Genomic DNA, 14,678 nt, shown 5'->3' on the forward strand with positions numbered 1-14,678 from the left:
AACTGCTAAAGCATATGCTAGAGGGTTGATTATTTCATTTTCTTCCAGTAAAAGAAGGAACAACAAAGAAAAGCAAAATTTGTTAATGGCTGAGCTTAAAGCTAAAGAAAGAGCCTAGGTTGAGTCCCCATCCCCTACTGCACTACAAGAAATAGCTGCAGTCAGAACAACATTAGATAGTCTTTTAACACAAGATGAGGAGGTCAAACTCAGATTTATCAGACAAAGATTTTATGAACATGGGGATAAACCCGGAAAATATCTGGCATACCTTACCAGAAAAAGGGCAGAGTCACAGTCAATTGCAGCCATCTGTGATGCTCAAGGTAATCACATGATAACAAGCTCATAACTGACACATTTAAGGCATTTTATCATCATCTTTACCTATCTGAACAACCAAGCGATGTGTCTGTATTAATGGATAAGTTATTTTCTCAGTTCAGCTTGCCCACTATATCAACAGAGCAGCAACTTGATCTTAATGTCCCTATTTCCAAAGAACAAGTGTTTAATGCCATAAGAACCTTACAGAGTGGAAAAGCCCCTGGACCAGATGGGTTTGGTAGCAAGTTCTACAAAGAGTTTTCTGACCTATTATAGACCCCTTACTTGAAATGTTTAATCATTCATTCTTACATAATGAACTACCCCAGACTTTGAGAGAAACAAAATATTTCACTTATTCTGAATGAAAGGGAAATGCCCAGAGTCCTGTGCTTCATATCGGCCCATAGCCCTTCTTAATGTGGACTGGAAAATGTTGTCTAAAATCCTAGCTACACGGCTTGAAGGCCTTTTGCCTAAAATTGTAATAGAAGATCAAACAGGTTTCATAACGGGACAAAGTTCTTGTAATAATGCCAGGTGTCTTCTTAATGTTACTCAGGCTTTCCAGCAAAGACAGGTTGATGGTCTGGTACTTTCTTTGGATGCCGAGAAAGCATGTGACTGAGTCGAATGGACATATTTATTTTACTGTTTGGACAAATTTGGGTTAAGGGAGAATTTTATTAGATGGGTTAAGGTCCTATATAGTAACCCCCAGACAGCTATTTTAGCTAATGGGCTTAGATCAGCCAGCTTTCCAGTGCATAAAGGAACAAGGCAAGGTTGTCCCTTGTCTCCTCTTTTATTTGCCATTGTTACTGAACCATTGGTGGAGGCCATAAGGACAACACCCTCTATACAGGGCTTACAACTGGATAGTGTACATCATAAGATAAGCCTCTATGCTGACGATGTCTTGATTTTTATTTCCAGTCATTGATTTATTTAGCAAATTCTCTGGATATAAAATTGATCTGATGAAATCAGAGGCCATGCCTCTCGGGAGCCTAAATTCAATACCTGCAGCATTACCTTTTTTCCCCCTTTAAGTGGTCACCAGCAGGCTTTGTCTATTTAGGTATATTCATAACCCCTACATTTAAGCAACTGTATAAAGCTAATTTTGTTCTTCTGTTTGAGAGAGAGAGGCAGGATTTGGAGCGATGGACTTCTTTGCCGATCTCCTGGTTGGGGTGTATAGCCTTGATTAAGATGAATATACTGCCTAGATTACTCTATCCTATCCAAATGATCCCTGTCTTGTTTTCAAACAGTCATGAAAAATCTAAATGGCTGGCTTAGTTCTTTTACATGGAGCAAATGCAGACCAAAGCTAAAGATGGCTACCTTGCAACTACCAAGCTCTGTGTAGTCCTGGCTATGACTTTAAACCAGTGGTGAGTCTCAGGTCCAGGACGACTTGAGTATTGGGGAAAGTGGAGTTACCCCTTAATCACCACTGCTCCCAGGTCTGCTCTGACCCGGAGTGGTAGCACCAGCCTGGGTTCCAGCTATGGGCTAAATAGTACATTTATATAACAAGTGGCAATGTTTGTTTGTTTGTTTGTTTGTTTGTCTTGAGCTAACATTGCCATTTCTTGACGGATTTTCACCAAATTTGGTAAGGAGGTACAGAAGATAGCCACAATTTGGCAGAACTCAGAAATTCTATATTTGGGTCCCAGGGGGGCCCCAGTGGGCCCCTGGGTGGTGGATATTTGGATTTTTGTTTGTCTTGGGATAATATCACCATTTCTCGATGGATCTTCACCAAATTTGACATGGAAGTCTGGGGCAACCCAGAATTTTGCAAAACCCGGGCAATGCTGGTTAACCTGCTAGTCATCAATAAGGTGCTGCCAGCAGGGTGCTTTTCAGTGCAATGTGGCAGATGAACCCGACAGGGTCAATGGCACACGACCAGATGGCATGCGGAAGAGCCACTCAAATGGCCAACAGATGGCATCACTCAGCAAGTCAGTTGTCATTGTAGGGCAGCTTCCATAGCCGTCAGATCTGTGGCACTTTTGTCCACCACTTGGCATCAGGTCTGGAGGTCAAGAGAGACAACACGATGGGGGCACGACATCATTTGTCCTATCTTACTGTGCAAGGCGCTTCGTTAGAAGAGGAGAATAGTATGTGAGAGCTCATGAGGCCAGACATTCCATGGCGGCTTGGCCGGATCATTTGTGCCAGCGCTGCAGGCGACTTTGCTGCTCTGGTGTGGGCCTCATGGCCCATCTGCGTTTCTGCACATCCTAATGAAGCAGTAATCATCGCTAGCAATGGACAGCTGCTGCTGCCGACAACAACCAAGCTCTGTGGGAGGTTTAGACTTACCAGATATTAGAAAGTATCAGCTGTGTGCTCATATGCAATATATTTACTATTGGGTCTTAAACAGGACAACTTCTATCTGGCTGGATGTTGAAACCTCCCTTTCAAAATATCCATTAAGAGACTTGCTGTTTTTTAAGAAATTCAAAACGATTCAATTGAGCTGTGACAACCCTGTTACGCTTAATACAATGAAGGCATGGTGATTAATGCGTAGACTTGAGGGAAGGTTGAAAGTGACATCTGTTTTCACTCCTATTCTGAACAATCCTGAGTTCCAGCCAGGACTACTTGATACTGGTTTTAGACATTCGGTTAATAATGGCATTAATACATTGAATGACTTACTTGCTGATAACACACTACTATCATCTGAACAAGTGGTTGAGAAATACAGTATCCCAAGACATGGAATTCTTCTGTTATTTACAGATAAGGCATTATAAACTGTACAGCACAACCTTAACTGATAATTCTGAAATATCTCCTCCTGAGAAGTTACTGTTTCAAACAGTTGGGAAGATGTCTATGGGACTATGCATGCAGCACCACCTTTACAAGGGCTTAGAGACAAATGGGAACGGGAACTTTCTGTCACAATCAATGACAGTGAGTGGAAAGAGATATGGACACACGTGAAATCGTTTTCAGTTTGTAATCGTGCTAAGGCAATACAATTTAAGATTATACACAAAATGCATATATCCTCTAACCGCAGATATAATTTCAACTCCACTCTTTCACCCATGTGCCTTAAGTGTAAGACAGAAATTGGTACTCTGACTCATTGTCTTTGGTCATGCTGTAAGCTGCAAAGGTACTGATCTAATGTATTATCAGAAATGGAAAAGATACTAGGTTCGGAACTGGAGATGGACCCAATTTCTCTCATTCTAGGCCTCCCTGCCAGAAATGTAATACTAAAAAACAGAAGATTGTATTGTATTCTTACTTATGCTGCGAGGAAGATTGTTACGCTGCAATGGATTAGTGAAAAAGAACCAACTGTTAAAGGCTGGCACAGAGTACTATTTGATTTAGTGCCATTAGAGTACCTTACATGCATATTGCATTCAAAGTCAGAGCAATTTTATAAAGTTTGGGAACCCTATTTGAATTACTTAGAGCCTGATGTCGCTGCCATTTTGCTGTAGGGATTTTCTGAAAGGTCCTGATAAAGGAGGGCAAACTACACATTATTATTGTAATTTTTTGTGCGGTATGTATGAAACTGAGCTGATGTATTTCTGTTTTTTGTTTTATTTGTTTGAAATGTGTTTGTGGGTTTTATCTGTGTTTTTTCCTGTGGATTTCAGAATGGATCCATCTTTTACTTGTAAAAGTGAAAACCAATGAATATATTTTGGAAAACAACAACAACAAAAAAAACTGAGCATCCCAGAGAGGCGGAGTCTCTCAGAAGTAAAGATGGGGAGGGGTTCACCGCTCTGTGAAAGACTGCGTGGGCAAACAGTGCAACAATCTAAGAACAACGTTCCTCAATATAAAATTGCAAAGAATTTGGGGATCGCATCATCTATGGTACATAATATCATTAAAACTTGGAGAAATCTCTGTATGCAAGAGACAAGGCTGAAAACTGACATTGTATGCCTGTGATCTTCAGACCTTCAGGCGACTCTGCATTAAAAGCAGACACGTGTCTGTAGTGGAAATCACTGTATGAGCTCAGGAACACTTCAAAAAACCATCGTCTGTGAAAACAGTTCATTACTGCATCCACAAATGCAAATTTTATATACATACATATACATATACACACACATTTTATGAGGGTGCATTAGTGCACATGACACGGGTAGCTTGTACATCTGGGAAGGCATCATTAATGCTGAATGATATATACACGTTTCAGACAAAATCTTTTTCAGGGAAGGCCTTCCTTCATTCAGCAAGACAATGCCAAACCGCTTTCTGCACATATTAAAACTGCATGGCTCCATAGTAAAAGAGTCAGGGTGCTAAACTGGCCTGCCTGCAATCCAGACCTGCCTCCCGTTTCAAACATTTGGTGCATTATGAAGCACAAAATATGACAAAGGAGACCCTGAACTGTTGAGAAACTGAAACTGAATATCAGGCAAGAATGCGACAACATTTCTCTTTCAAAACTGCAGCAATTGGTCTCCTCAGTTCCCAAACGTTTACAGAGTGTTGTTAAAAGTAGAGGTGATGCAACACAGTGGTAAGTATGCCCCTGTCCCAACTTTTTTGAAACGCGTTGCTGATATCAAATTCAAAATGAGCATATGTATGTATACACACAAATATATATATAAAATTAAAAATAAAATCCCAGTTTCAACATTTGATATGTTGTCTTTGTACTATTTTCAATGAAATATAGGGTTTCCATGATTTGCAAATTATTGCATTTTGTTTTTATTTACAGTTTACACAGTGTCCCAACTTTTTTGGAACTGGGGTTGTACGATGTCATCCACCATGTTCAATAATAGCAGAATCTCGCCATGTCTCAGCCCAAGCAATAAACAGAACTTGATTAAATCATGTAAATGAACCATATTACCCAGTTTATTCTCCGCACACCTCATTCAAACCATAGATTCAAACATGAATTTAAAGTTGTCACATTATAATGTGAAAAGTTTCATGTTTTAACAATATAAATTATCACGTTATAACGTGATACCAAATTATCACGTTATAATGTGAAAATTTCACGTAATAACATGAAAATATTGTTTAATGTGAAAACTATATTGTTATAACAATAAATATTTCACGTTATTACATGATAATGTTTTTTATTATTTTCTCTGGTGTGGCAGCAATACGCTTCCGCTGACACACACCTTTGCTGAGAACATTCAAAGAAATCAGACCATTAAACATCAGGAGTCACCACAGGATCTATGAGTGATATCATGTTCCCATATGCCACGGGATGGTCCCTGGAGAGTTTACTTCCAACCTGGCTTTAACATTAAGGTCCTCCTAAAAGGTGAAATCTCTTCTAAAATCTCTTTATACTCTTCTGTTCTGCTCTCGTGTGAATAAATTTTGTGTCATTTTAGCAAACCGTAGCCACAGTGGGACAATGTAATTATGACTGGAGTATCTCTGGGATTTCAGTCCCATCTGTATTCATCACGTCATTAATTTTTACGGGCTGTGTGCACACATCTGGAAACAATTACACATATTTCACCTTGTAGGAAATGACCAGCAGAAATAACCCCAAGACATATGTTGTGTATCTCATTTATCTGAATTGATATTTAATCTTCCTTTGAATATGCTCAATAATATAACATCTATGATAGTTTATGCTAAGTAAAGAAAGAGAGTTTTATGTTGGCCTGTACTTCATACAGTATTATCTTCATCTTACTATCAGACAAGTATAGGCTATCTGGCTACTTTAAATTTACATTTCTTAGTGCATTTTCACTACTTTGCAACGTTTACATTTTCAGTAGTATATAAGCCAAAAGAATGACAATTTACATTCAAACTAGGCTTAAACAACCTTGATTGTTCAACTCACACTAATGTAACAGACAAGAGACATCTATTTGCAATTCGTATCACTGATCATTTGAATCAGTTAAGTAGCAGGTGGTTATGGGGCTATCCCCCAGGTCGGAAAGGCTAGGGTTTGAAAAAATACTAAAAATACTAAGAAAACAGCTCAAGGCATGTGACCTGTGTGATCCGTAATTGTTTTTGTTTTCACAATACAAAATGGGAGCAAAAACATATGCACTAGCTAATGGCTTAGGATATGACAAATAAAACAGTAAATTCACTGGATTCAAAAAAGAAGAAAATAGGACAAAACAAGTATAATGAAAGAAGTTGGCAATCTCCCTCGTCAGTACTGCAGAGGAAAAAAAAAACAAAAAAAAAACAACACAGGTTACGTCATCTGCACTGATTATGAAGTGCCTTACAAGTGTCACAGACTATGCTTTGACATTCCTGATATATGGGGATATATTAGACAGCAAGTGAACAGTAAATTCCTGAAGTTGATGTGTTGGAAGCAGGAAAAATGGGCAAACGTAAGGATCTATGTGACTTTGACAAGGGCCAAATTGTGGCCAAATTGACTGGAGGTGGTACGGTGGTGTAGTGGTTAGCACTGTCGCCTCATAGCAAGAAGGCTTTGGGTTCAAGCCCAGTGGCTGACGGGGGCCTTTCTGTATGAAGTTTGCATGTTCTCCCCGTGTCTGCCTGGGTTTCCTCTGGGTGCTCCGGTTTCTCCCACAGTCCAAAGACATGCAGGTTAGGTTAATTGGTGGCTCTAAATTGGCCATAGGTGTGAATGTGTGTGTGTGAATGGTTGTGTGTCTCTATGTGTCAGCCCTGCAATGACCTGGCAACTTGTCCAGGGTGTACCCTACCTCTCACCCATAGTCAGCTGGGATAGGCTCCAGCTTGCCAGTGACCCTGCACAGGATAAGCGGTTACAGATAATGGATGGATGGATAGATGACTGGGTCTGAGCATCTCCAAAATGGCAGGTCTTGTGGGGTGTTCCCAGCATGCAGTGGTTAGTACTTACTAAAACTGGTCCAAGGAAGGACCAGGTGAACCATGGGTGTCAAAGGCTCATTGATGCACGTGGGGAGTGAAGGATAGCTCATCCGGTCCAATCCCACAGAAGAGTTACTGTAGCACAAATTGCTTAAAAAGTTCATGCTGGCTATGACAGAAAGGTGTCAGAACACACAGTGCATTGCAGTTTGTCCACCACCCAAAGCACTACAATGGGCACATGAGCATCAGAAATGGACTATGGAGCCATGGAAGAAGATAGCCTGGTCTGATGTTTTCTTTTACATCATGTGGACAGTTGCTTACCTGGGGAAGAGATGGCACCAAGATGCACTATGGGAAGAAGGCAAGCCGGTGGAGGCAGTGTGATGTTCTGGGCAATGTTCTGCTGGGAACCCTTGGGTCCCGGCTTTCATGTGTTCACACGGCAACTTTTACTCCGGTGTAGCACCGGGGCTGCCCCGGTAGAGCGTTCACACGGTACAAAGTTATACCGGTGTAGCCCCTGAAAGCTGCTTAAACCGGTGCAAATCTAACCCTGCTCGGGAGGTGGTTTAAGAAATTTACTCCGGAGTAAATGCTAGTTTGCGGGGCAGCACCGATATAAAATGGGACGTCTGAACGCTACAGGGGTAGACTCGCTACGCGTGAGGAGAGTTGATTACATACGGGCATTGCATAATTTGCATCCCGGTATTTTGCGCTTCCAAAATGGCGAATATCAACAACAACAGAACTGCGTGTCTTCCAGTGTTGCCAGATTTGGCAGTTTTAAGTGCATTTTGACGGATTTGAACATATTTTGGGATGGAAAACGTCAGCAATATCTGGCAACACTGGTGTCTTCATCCACGTTGTTTTCCCGGCGCTTGGTGATGCCATGACAACCGGGAAAAAAGAAGTACATTTTCACGCATGCGCATATTTCATTTCCGCATTATTACTATCGGAAATGATAGTAATAATGATAGGAAATGATAGTAATAAAAGGAAATATCAAAACTTTATTACTATCAAAGGAAATGATAGTAATAAAGTTTTTGCTACTATAACACGGTCGCAGAAACTGCCGTGTGACCGCAAGTGGGGCTGCACCGGTGCTAACACGCTTCTCTCTAGTAAGCAGGGTTGTGACGTGTGAACGCTGCGCAAAATTTACACCAGTGTAAGATATATCGCAACAAAATACATCGGTGCAGCATCGATGCAAATATGTGCCGTGTGAACACCCTATTTGACACGTACCACCTACCTAAACATTGTTGCAGACCAAGTATCTTTGTAATCAAGTATCTTCATGGTAATAGTATTCCCTAATAGCAGTGGCCTCTTTCAGAATGATAATGCGCCCTGCCACACTGCAGAAAGTGTTCCTAGGTGGTTTGAGGAACATGAAAAAGAGTTCAAGGTATTGACTTGGCCTCCAAATTCTCCAAATCTCAATCTGATCAAGCATCTGTGGGATGTGCTGGACAAACAAGTCAGATCCATCAAGGCCCCACCTTGCAGAACTTAAAGGATCTACTGCTAACATTTTGGTGCCAGATACCACAGCACACCTTCAGAGACTTGTGGAGTCCATGCCTCGATGGGTCAGAGTTGTTTTGGTGGCACAAGTGGGACCTACACAACATTAGCCAGATGGATTCACTGTTATGGCTGATCAAGTATGTTAGCAAAACAGACATCGCGTACAAGGCAGGAATACAGCCTGGATGGGACACCGGTTCACTGTAAACACACATTCACACCTAGAAGCAATTATGCGTCACCAGTCCATCTACCAGCATGTTTCTGGGTGGTGGGAGGAAACCCACAAAGAAAAGGGAGAACACGCACAGGGATTCATGTCCATAACCCAAACTCAGGATCGAATGAAGGAGCCTGGAGCTGTTTCTATTTTATTTCTCTAGGTCTCAGAATTTACTTTACAGTTTTTTGATATACTGAAATTTGAAAAGCCTGGATTTTCTTGTTATCTACATCTGCTGTCATGACATATGATTGAACCAAATGTTGATACACTACAGAGATACACTGATCAGCCATAACATTAAAACCACTGACAGGTGAAGTGAATAACAGTGATTATCTCATTACACTGGCACATGTCAAGGGGTGGGATGCATTGGGCATCAAGAAAACAATCAGTTCTTGAGGTTGATGTTTTGGAAGCAGGAAAAATGGGCAAGTGTAAGGATCTTAACAACTTTGACAAGGGTCAAATTGTGATGGCTAGATGACTGGGTCTGAGCATCTCCAAAATGGCACATCTTGTTTCCGGTATGCAGTGGTTAGTACGTACCAAAAGTGGTCCAAGGAAGCACAACCGGAGACAGGGCCATGGGTGTCGAAGGCTCATTGATTCGCCTAGGGCATGAAGGCTAGCCCATATGGTCCAATCCAACAGAAGAGCTACTGTAGCACAAACTGCTGAAAAAGTTAATGCTGGCTAAAACAGAAAGGTGTCAGCATTAACTTTGTCAGCAGTTTGTGCCACAGTATGTACCACATATGGACCATCTACCAAACTGTCGTAAAGCTTATGAAAAGGTCAAATAACAAATCGACAAACATGATTGAATTTCATCTGTCCGAATGTTACATGAGTTGGTAATTTATGTGAATTTCGTTGTATTTTATGTCCAACTGTCAGAAGTGAGTGTTTATATTTTACAAAATGCAGTCAGAACTTTTAAATATATTGAAGAATATTGTTGGTCAATGCCTGATGAAGTACAGTGCAATGTTGCCAGCATTCTCTTCGGATCTTCAAAATTCGGACAGGCGTTCACCTTAATTAGCATGTAACAAGACAGACGGACAATTTGGTTCCTTTGTTTTTTCAGTAAGACAGACAAGTTGCCATTGAAGATCACTGCTGCTTCTGTCATGATTGTCATCATGAATCCGCACAACAAGCAGAGTAAAATGAGCTCACAGTAGGTGGCAGTGTGTAAAATGCAGGCTACATGTAACCCGAAATACAGTCAGTCCGTGTTACGTGATTTGGTTATTCTGAATAATACAGTTTAGTATGAATACGAAGGTGATTAGAGAAAACTGTGTGCACTGATTGATCGAGAAATTCGGACTATTTCTTGATAATCACCTTGAGAGACTCGGCAAAATGGCTGCCAATCGCTTTGTCACCATAAGTGAGGAAGAATTACAAATTATGAAAGAAAATGCTGTTCCTAAAAGCACTAAAGATGCTACGAAGTTTGGGTGAAAACTATTCAAAAGTAAGGTGGAACTGTGATTTATTTTATCGATTTCAAAACAAAGTATTTAATGTGAGTCGGCATACCGGTAGATAAGTGACACAAGTACGCACTGCACTGTTATTTTTGCTTACTGCTTTTGAAGTTTGAAATAAATAATTTTTTAATACGATTTTATTTTTTTTTAAATAATCACCTGTGTATTTATACTAAACCAATTATCCACCTCAGGCATTGGTGAATAATAACCTCAACTTTGTCTCGGTTATTATTCATCGATATTCACTGAGCCTGAGGTGGATAATTGTTAAAGATTCTAGTCATTTTAGCATTTCATTATAACAGTGATAAATATTACAATCTATAGTAACAATAAATATAATAACATATAGTAAATATATTATACTAGAAATATAATAGGGCGGCACGGTGGTGTAGTGGTTAGCACTGTTGCCTCACAGCAAGAAGGTTCTGGGTTCAAGCCCAGTAACCGACAGGGGCCTTTCTGTGTGGAGTTTGCAGGTTCTCCCCGTGTCTGCATGGGTTTTGTCCGGGTGCTCCGGTTTCCCCCACAGTCCCCCACAAAGACATGCAGGTTAAGCTAATTGGTGGCTCTAAATTGACTGTAGGTGTGAATGTGAGTGTGAATGGTTGTTTGTCTCTATGTGTCTGCCCTGTGACGATCTGGTGACTTGTCCAGGGTGTACCCCACCTCTCGCCCATAGTCAGCTGGGACAGGCTCCAGCTTGCCCGCGACCCTACACAGGATAAACGGATACTGATGATGGATGAATGGATGGATGGAAATATAATAATAACAACAACATTTTTACTCCCTCTTTTGTCCTCTTTCAATAACTCTAAAGCAAATTATTAGCCATAGTACTTTTAACAATAGACACTGTCACAAAGCAGCTTTACAGAAATCCAGATACAGGTTTAGATCCCTAAAGAGTAAACCAGACGTGATAGTGGTAATGGAAAAACTCCCTGAGAAAACATGAGGAAGAAACATTGAAAGAAACTCTTTCTCTATTGGTTGACACCAGATAGTAAGATTATAAATACATCTTTCCTTGTACAGCTGTATACTATAAAGTTAAACAGTACTAAGAGTGTGGAAAGGATGTATGAGAGTATGAAAGTCCTAGGATGAGCACAAGACAGTCTTTATGATTACAGCAGAACTCTACAGTATTCAGGTGAAGTTATCCACAAGCAAGTGTGATTCTAGGGCATAAGTGCAAATCTTTAGGGTGTCCACATGGGATCTTATACAACAGCAGAGCGTGATTGCGTTTAATAACTAATGGAGTATCATGTCTACTATAAAAACATGAATATATACAGCACGTATATTACAACCATCCATTCGTCAATCTCCAGTAAATGTCTGGTCGGCATGGTGGTGAATCTGGAGCCTACCTTGGGAACACTGGGAGCAAGTCAGGAATACACCCTGGATGGGATGCCAGTCTATCACAAGGCACCATTCTCACACACACACCTAGAGGCAATTTAGCGTAATCAATCCATCTAGGCTAATACAAAAAAATAATAATAATTACCACATACATGTCATTCCACTGTACAAGTGTCTTATCAGCGTATCGTCCAGAAAATACAGTCCATTAGCCGGAGCATGTCTCAGTGATGTGATCATTACGAGGCAACACGGGTCGTGTAGAATTGTTTCGCAGCAGGAACACAGACCGAGTGACGGATTAATGCAATGCAGAGATCAGGTGAACAGCTACACACCACACTGATCAGGTTCATAAGCAAACACTTGCCACCTTGGATGCACTACATCCTCAGAGAACTGATGTTTACGGCTTTGGTGTCTGATATTAATCTTGTCGTGGATTAGAAATGGTGAGGCTTTGAAGATACCCACATTTCCATAACGTTCCTTTATAGAGAAACGCTCTGCTGAAGATAAGATGATGTCGTCTTTCTGTACTCCAAAGGATACATTTAATGCATGGGGGTGGGGGGTGCATCTGCATTTTGTGTGTGTGTGTGTGTGTGTGTGTGTGTGTGTGTGTGTGTGTGTGGTGTTGTATGCATGCACTGGAACAGTTAGTGGGTGGATTTTAGTTCTTATATTATGTGTGATATGCATAACTGTTTCTCATGATGATGATGATGATGGTGATGATGGTGGTAAGGACTCATCCTCGCGCGTGCACACCAATACAGTACACAAGCATGCACAGACGGACAATTTAATGCAATGTTCAGAAGAGATACTGCATCCTGGATTCGCATGAGAGGTTATTGCAGCTAAACGCGCGTGTGTGTGTGTGTGTGTGTGTGTGTGTGGGCAGGGAGCGCCAGAGCTGTGCCAAGGTCTCACCAGCACCATCTCCATCTCTATAACCGAACTGGGCGCAAATCAGGTGCAACAACAATCAGTATGATCAACCAAAATACCATTTCCAATCATGGCACCATGACACTCACTCAGGTCGTAGAGGGCGGCGCGCGGACTCCTCTCTCATCGTCACGGAAACAGGTTTGCATCTTCTTTTCTTTTTTTTCACCTGCAACGAGAGTCCATCATTACAGCTGCAATCCTATCCACCTCCATTCCAGTCCACTGACAAGCAGCCCAACGCGACACAGGCGAAGCGCTGTTGCCCTGAGCGACGCGCTCCTGACCAATCACAACCTCGCGCGAGACCATCGTTCCAAACGGGGCGGGACTTGACGTGCTGTTCGGTTGAGGACAATTTCTCAGCATTAAAACTCATAGGCTTAAAACTGTTTAATGACTTTTCATATTATTATTATTATTATTATTATTATTATTATTATTATTATTATTATCCTGTTTTTTTCTTTAGTCAGGCGCAAATACAAAAAAAAAGTGCCAAATTCCGAATGGGCTCTTAATGCACGTGTAGTGCACCACATAGGGCGCAGAGAGCACTATTTTATTCCGTGTGTAGGGCGCCTATTTAGGGATCAAGGAGCGGTTTAGGACAGTATCACTAATATGCATTTGGTATCTGATCTTGTAAGCTTAGATTTCTCCATCATTATTATCAGAGATGTTAAAATCCTTTTAATACTTAATTGCTTTCATGTAACTGCGAAGTTAAAGTGAAACGCTAAAACACTTCAAGCCTAAAACGAAATTCGACAAACAAAATGGAAAATGTTCCCAACGTTCCAATAAACTTTCCAGAGCGAAAGCTGTACTGCAATGCTGAATACTAAACCCAAAGCTGGTTTATAGCTCCACCTAGCGGTCTAACAGAGACACTTCCATAAATACAAATGTTTTTTTTTCCCCTTCAGTATTTGGCTCACTTAATTAATTTGCTATATAAATAGGTCTGTTGGTATAATCCTCTCAAACTAAATGTCATTATATTAAGGAAATATGTTCCAGTTTGTGGCAATGTATTTGATTTCGTGTGAAAAAAATAGCAGGCCTATAATAATAGTAGTAGTAGTAGTAGTAGTAATAATAATAATAATAATAATAATAATAATAATAATAATAATAATAATAATAATAATAATCTTTGTGCGCCTTTCAGTGGGACTGTGAGTATCAATGCCACTGGAGTTACATCCTGACCACTTTTCCAGGACTTTTTGGTTTTTTTTCCTGTTTGTTTTGTAATTGTAAAGTGACCTTGGATCTGAGAAAGGCACTATACAAGTGAATTTATCATCATCATTATTATTATTATTGTTGTGGTTGTTGTTGTTGCTGTTGTTCCTATTGCTACTACTACTACTACTACTACTACTAATAATAATAATAATAATAATAATAATAATAATAATAATAATAATAATCATCATCATCATCTTTGTGCGCCTTTCAGTGGGACTGTGAGTATCAGTGCTACTGGAGTTACATCCTGACCACTTTTGGAGGATTTTTTTGGTTTTTTTTTTTTTCCTGTTTGTTTTGTAATTGTAAAGTGACCTTGGATCTGAGAAAGGTACTATATAAATTCTTCTTCTTCTTCTTCTTCTTCTTCTTCTTCTGATTATTATTATTATTATTATTATTATTATTATTATTATTGTTGTTGTTGTTGTTGTTCCTATTGCTACTACTGCTACTACTACTACTACTACTACTACTAATAATAATAATAATAATAATAATATTTGTCTGCCTTTCAGTGGGACTGTGAGTATCTACACCACTGGAGTTACATCCTGACCAGTTTTGGAGGACTTTTTTTCCCTGTTTGTTTTGTAATTGTAAAG

General features: G+C 40.2%; 1 protein-coding gene across 4 annotated transcripts in view; it reads right to left on the minus strand.

Annotated features, from left to right (window-relative positions):
- The window catches only part of cdkl5 (cyclin dependent kinase like 5), a 145,973-nt gene extending 132,924 nt beyond the window's left edge, over positions 1-13,049 (minus strand). For all 4 annotated transcript variants that reach the window (XM_060911112.1, XM_060911110.1, XM_060911111.1 and 1 more), the window contains exon 1: positions 12,906-13,049. The gene's annotated coding sequence lies outside the window, so the exon portion shown is untranslated. The remainder of the gene's footprint in view (positions 1-12,905) is intronic.
- Between the last annotated feature and the right edge of the window lie 1,629 nt (positions 13,050-14,678).

The sequence above is a fragment of the Neoarius graeffei genome, chromosome 27 (genome assembly GCF_027579695.1).
Source record: "Neoarius graeffei isolate fNeoGra1 chromosome 27, fNeoGra1.pri, whole genome shotgun sequence".
Lineage (NCBI taxonomy): Eukaryota > Metazoa > Chordata > Actinopteri > Siluriformes > Ariidae > Neoarius > Neoarius graeffei.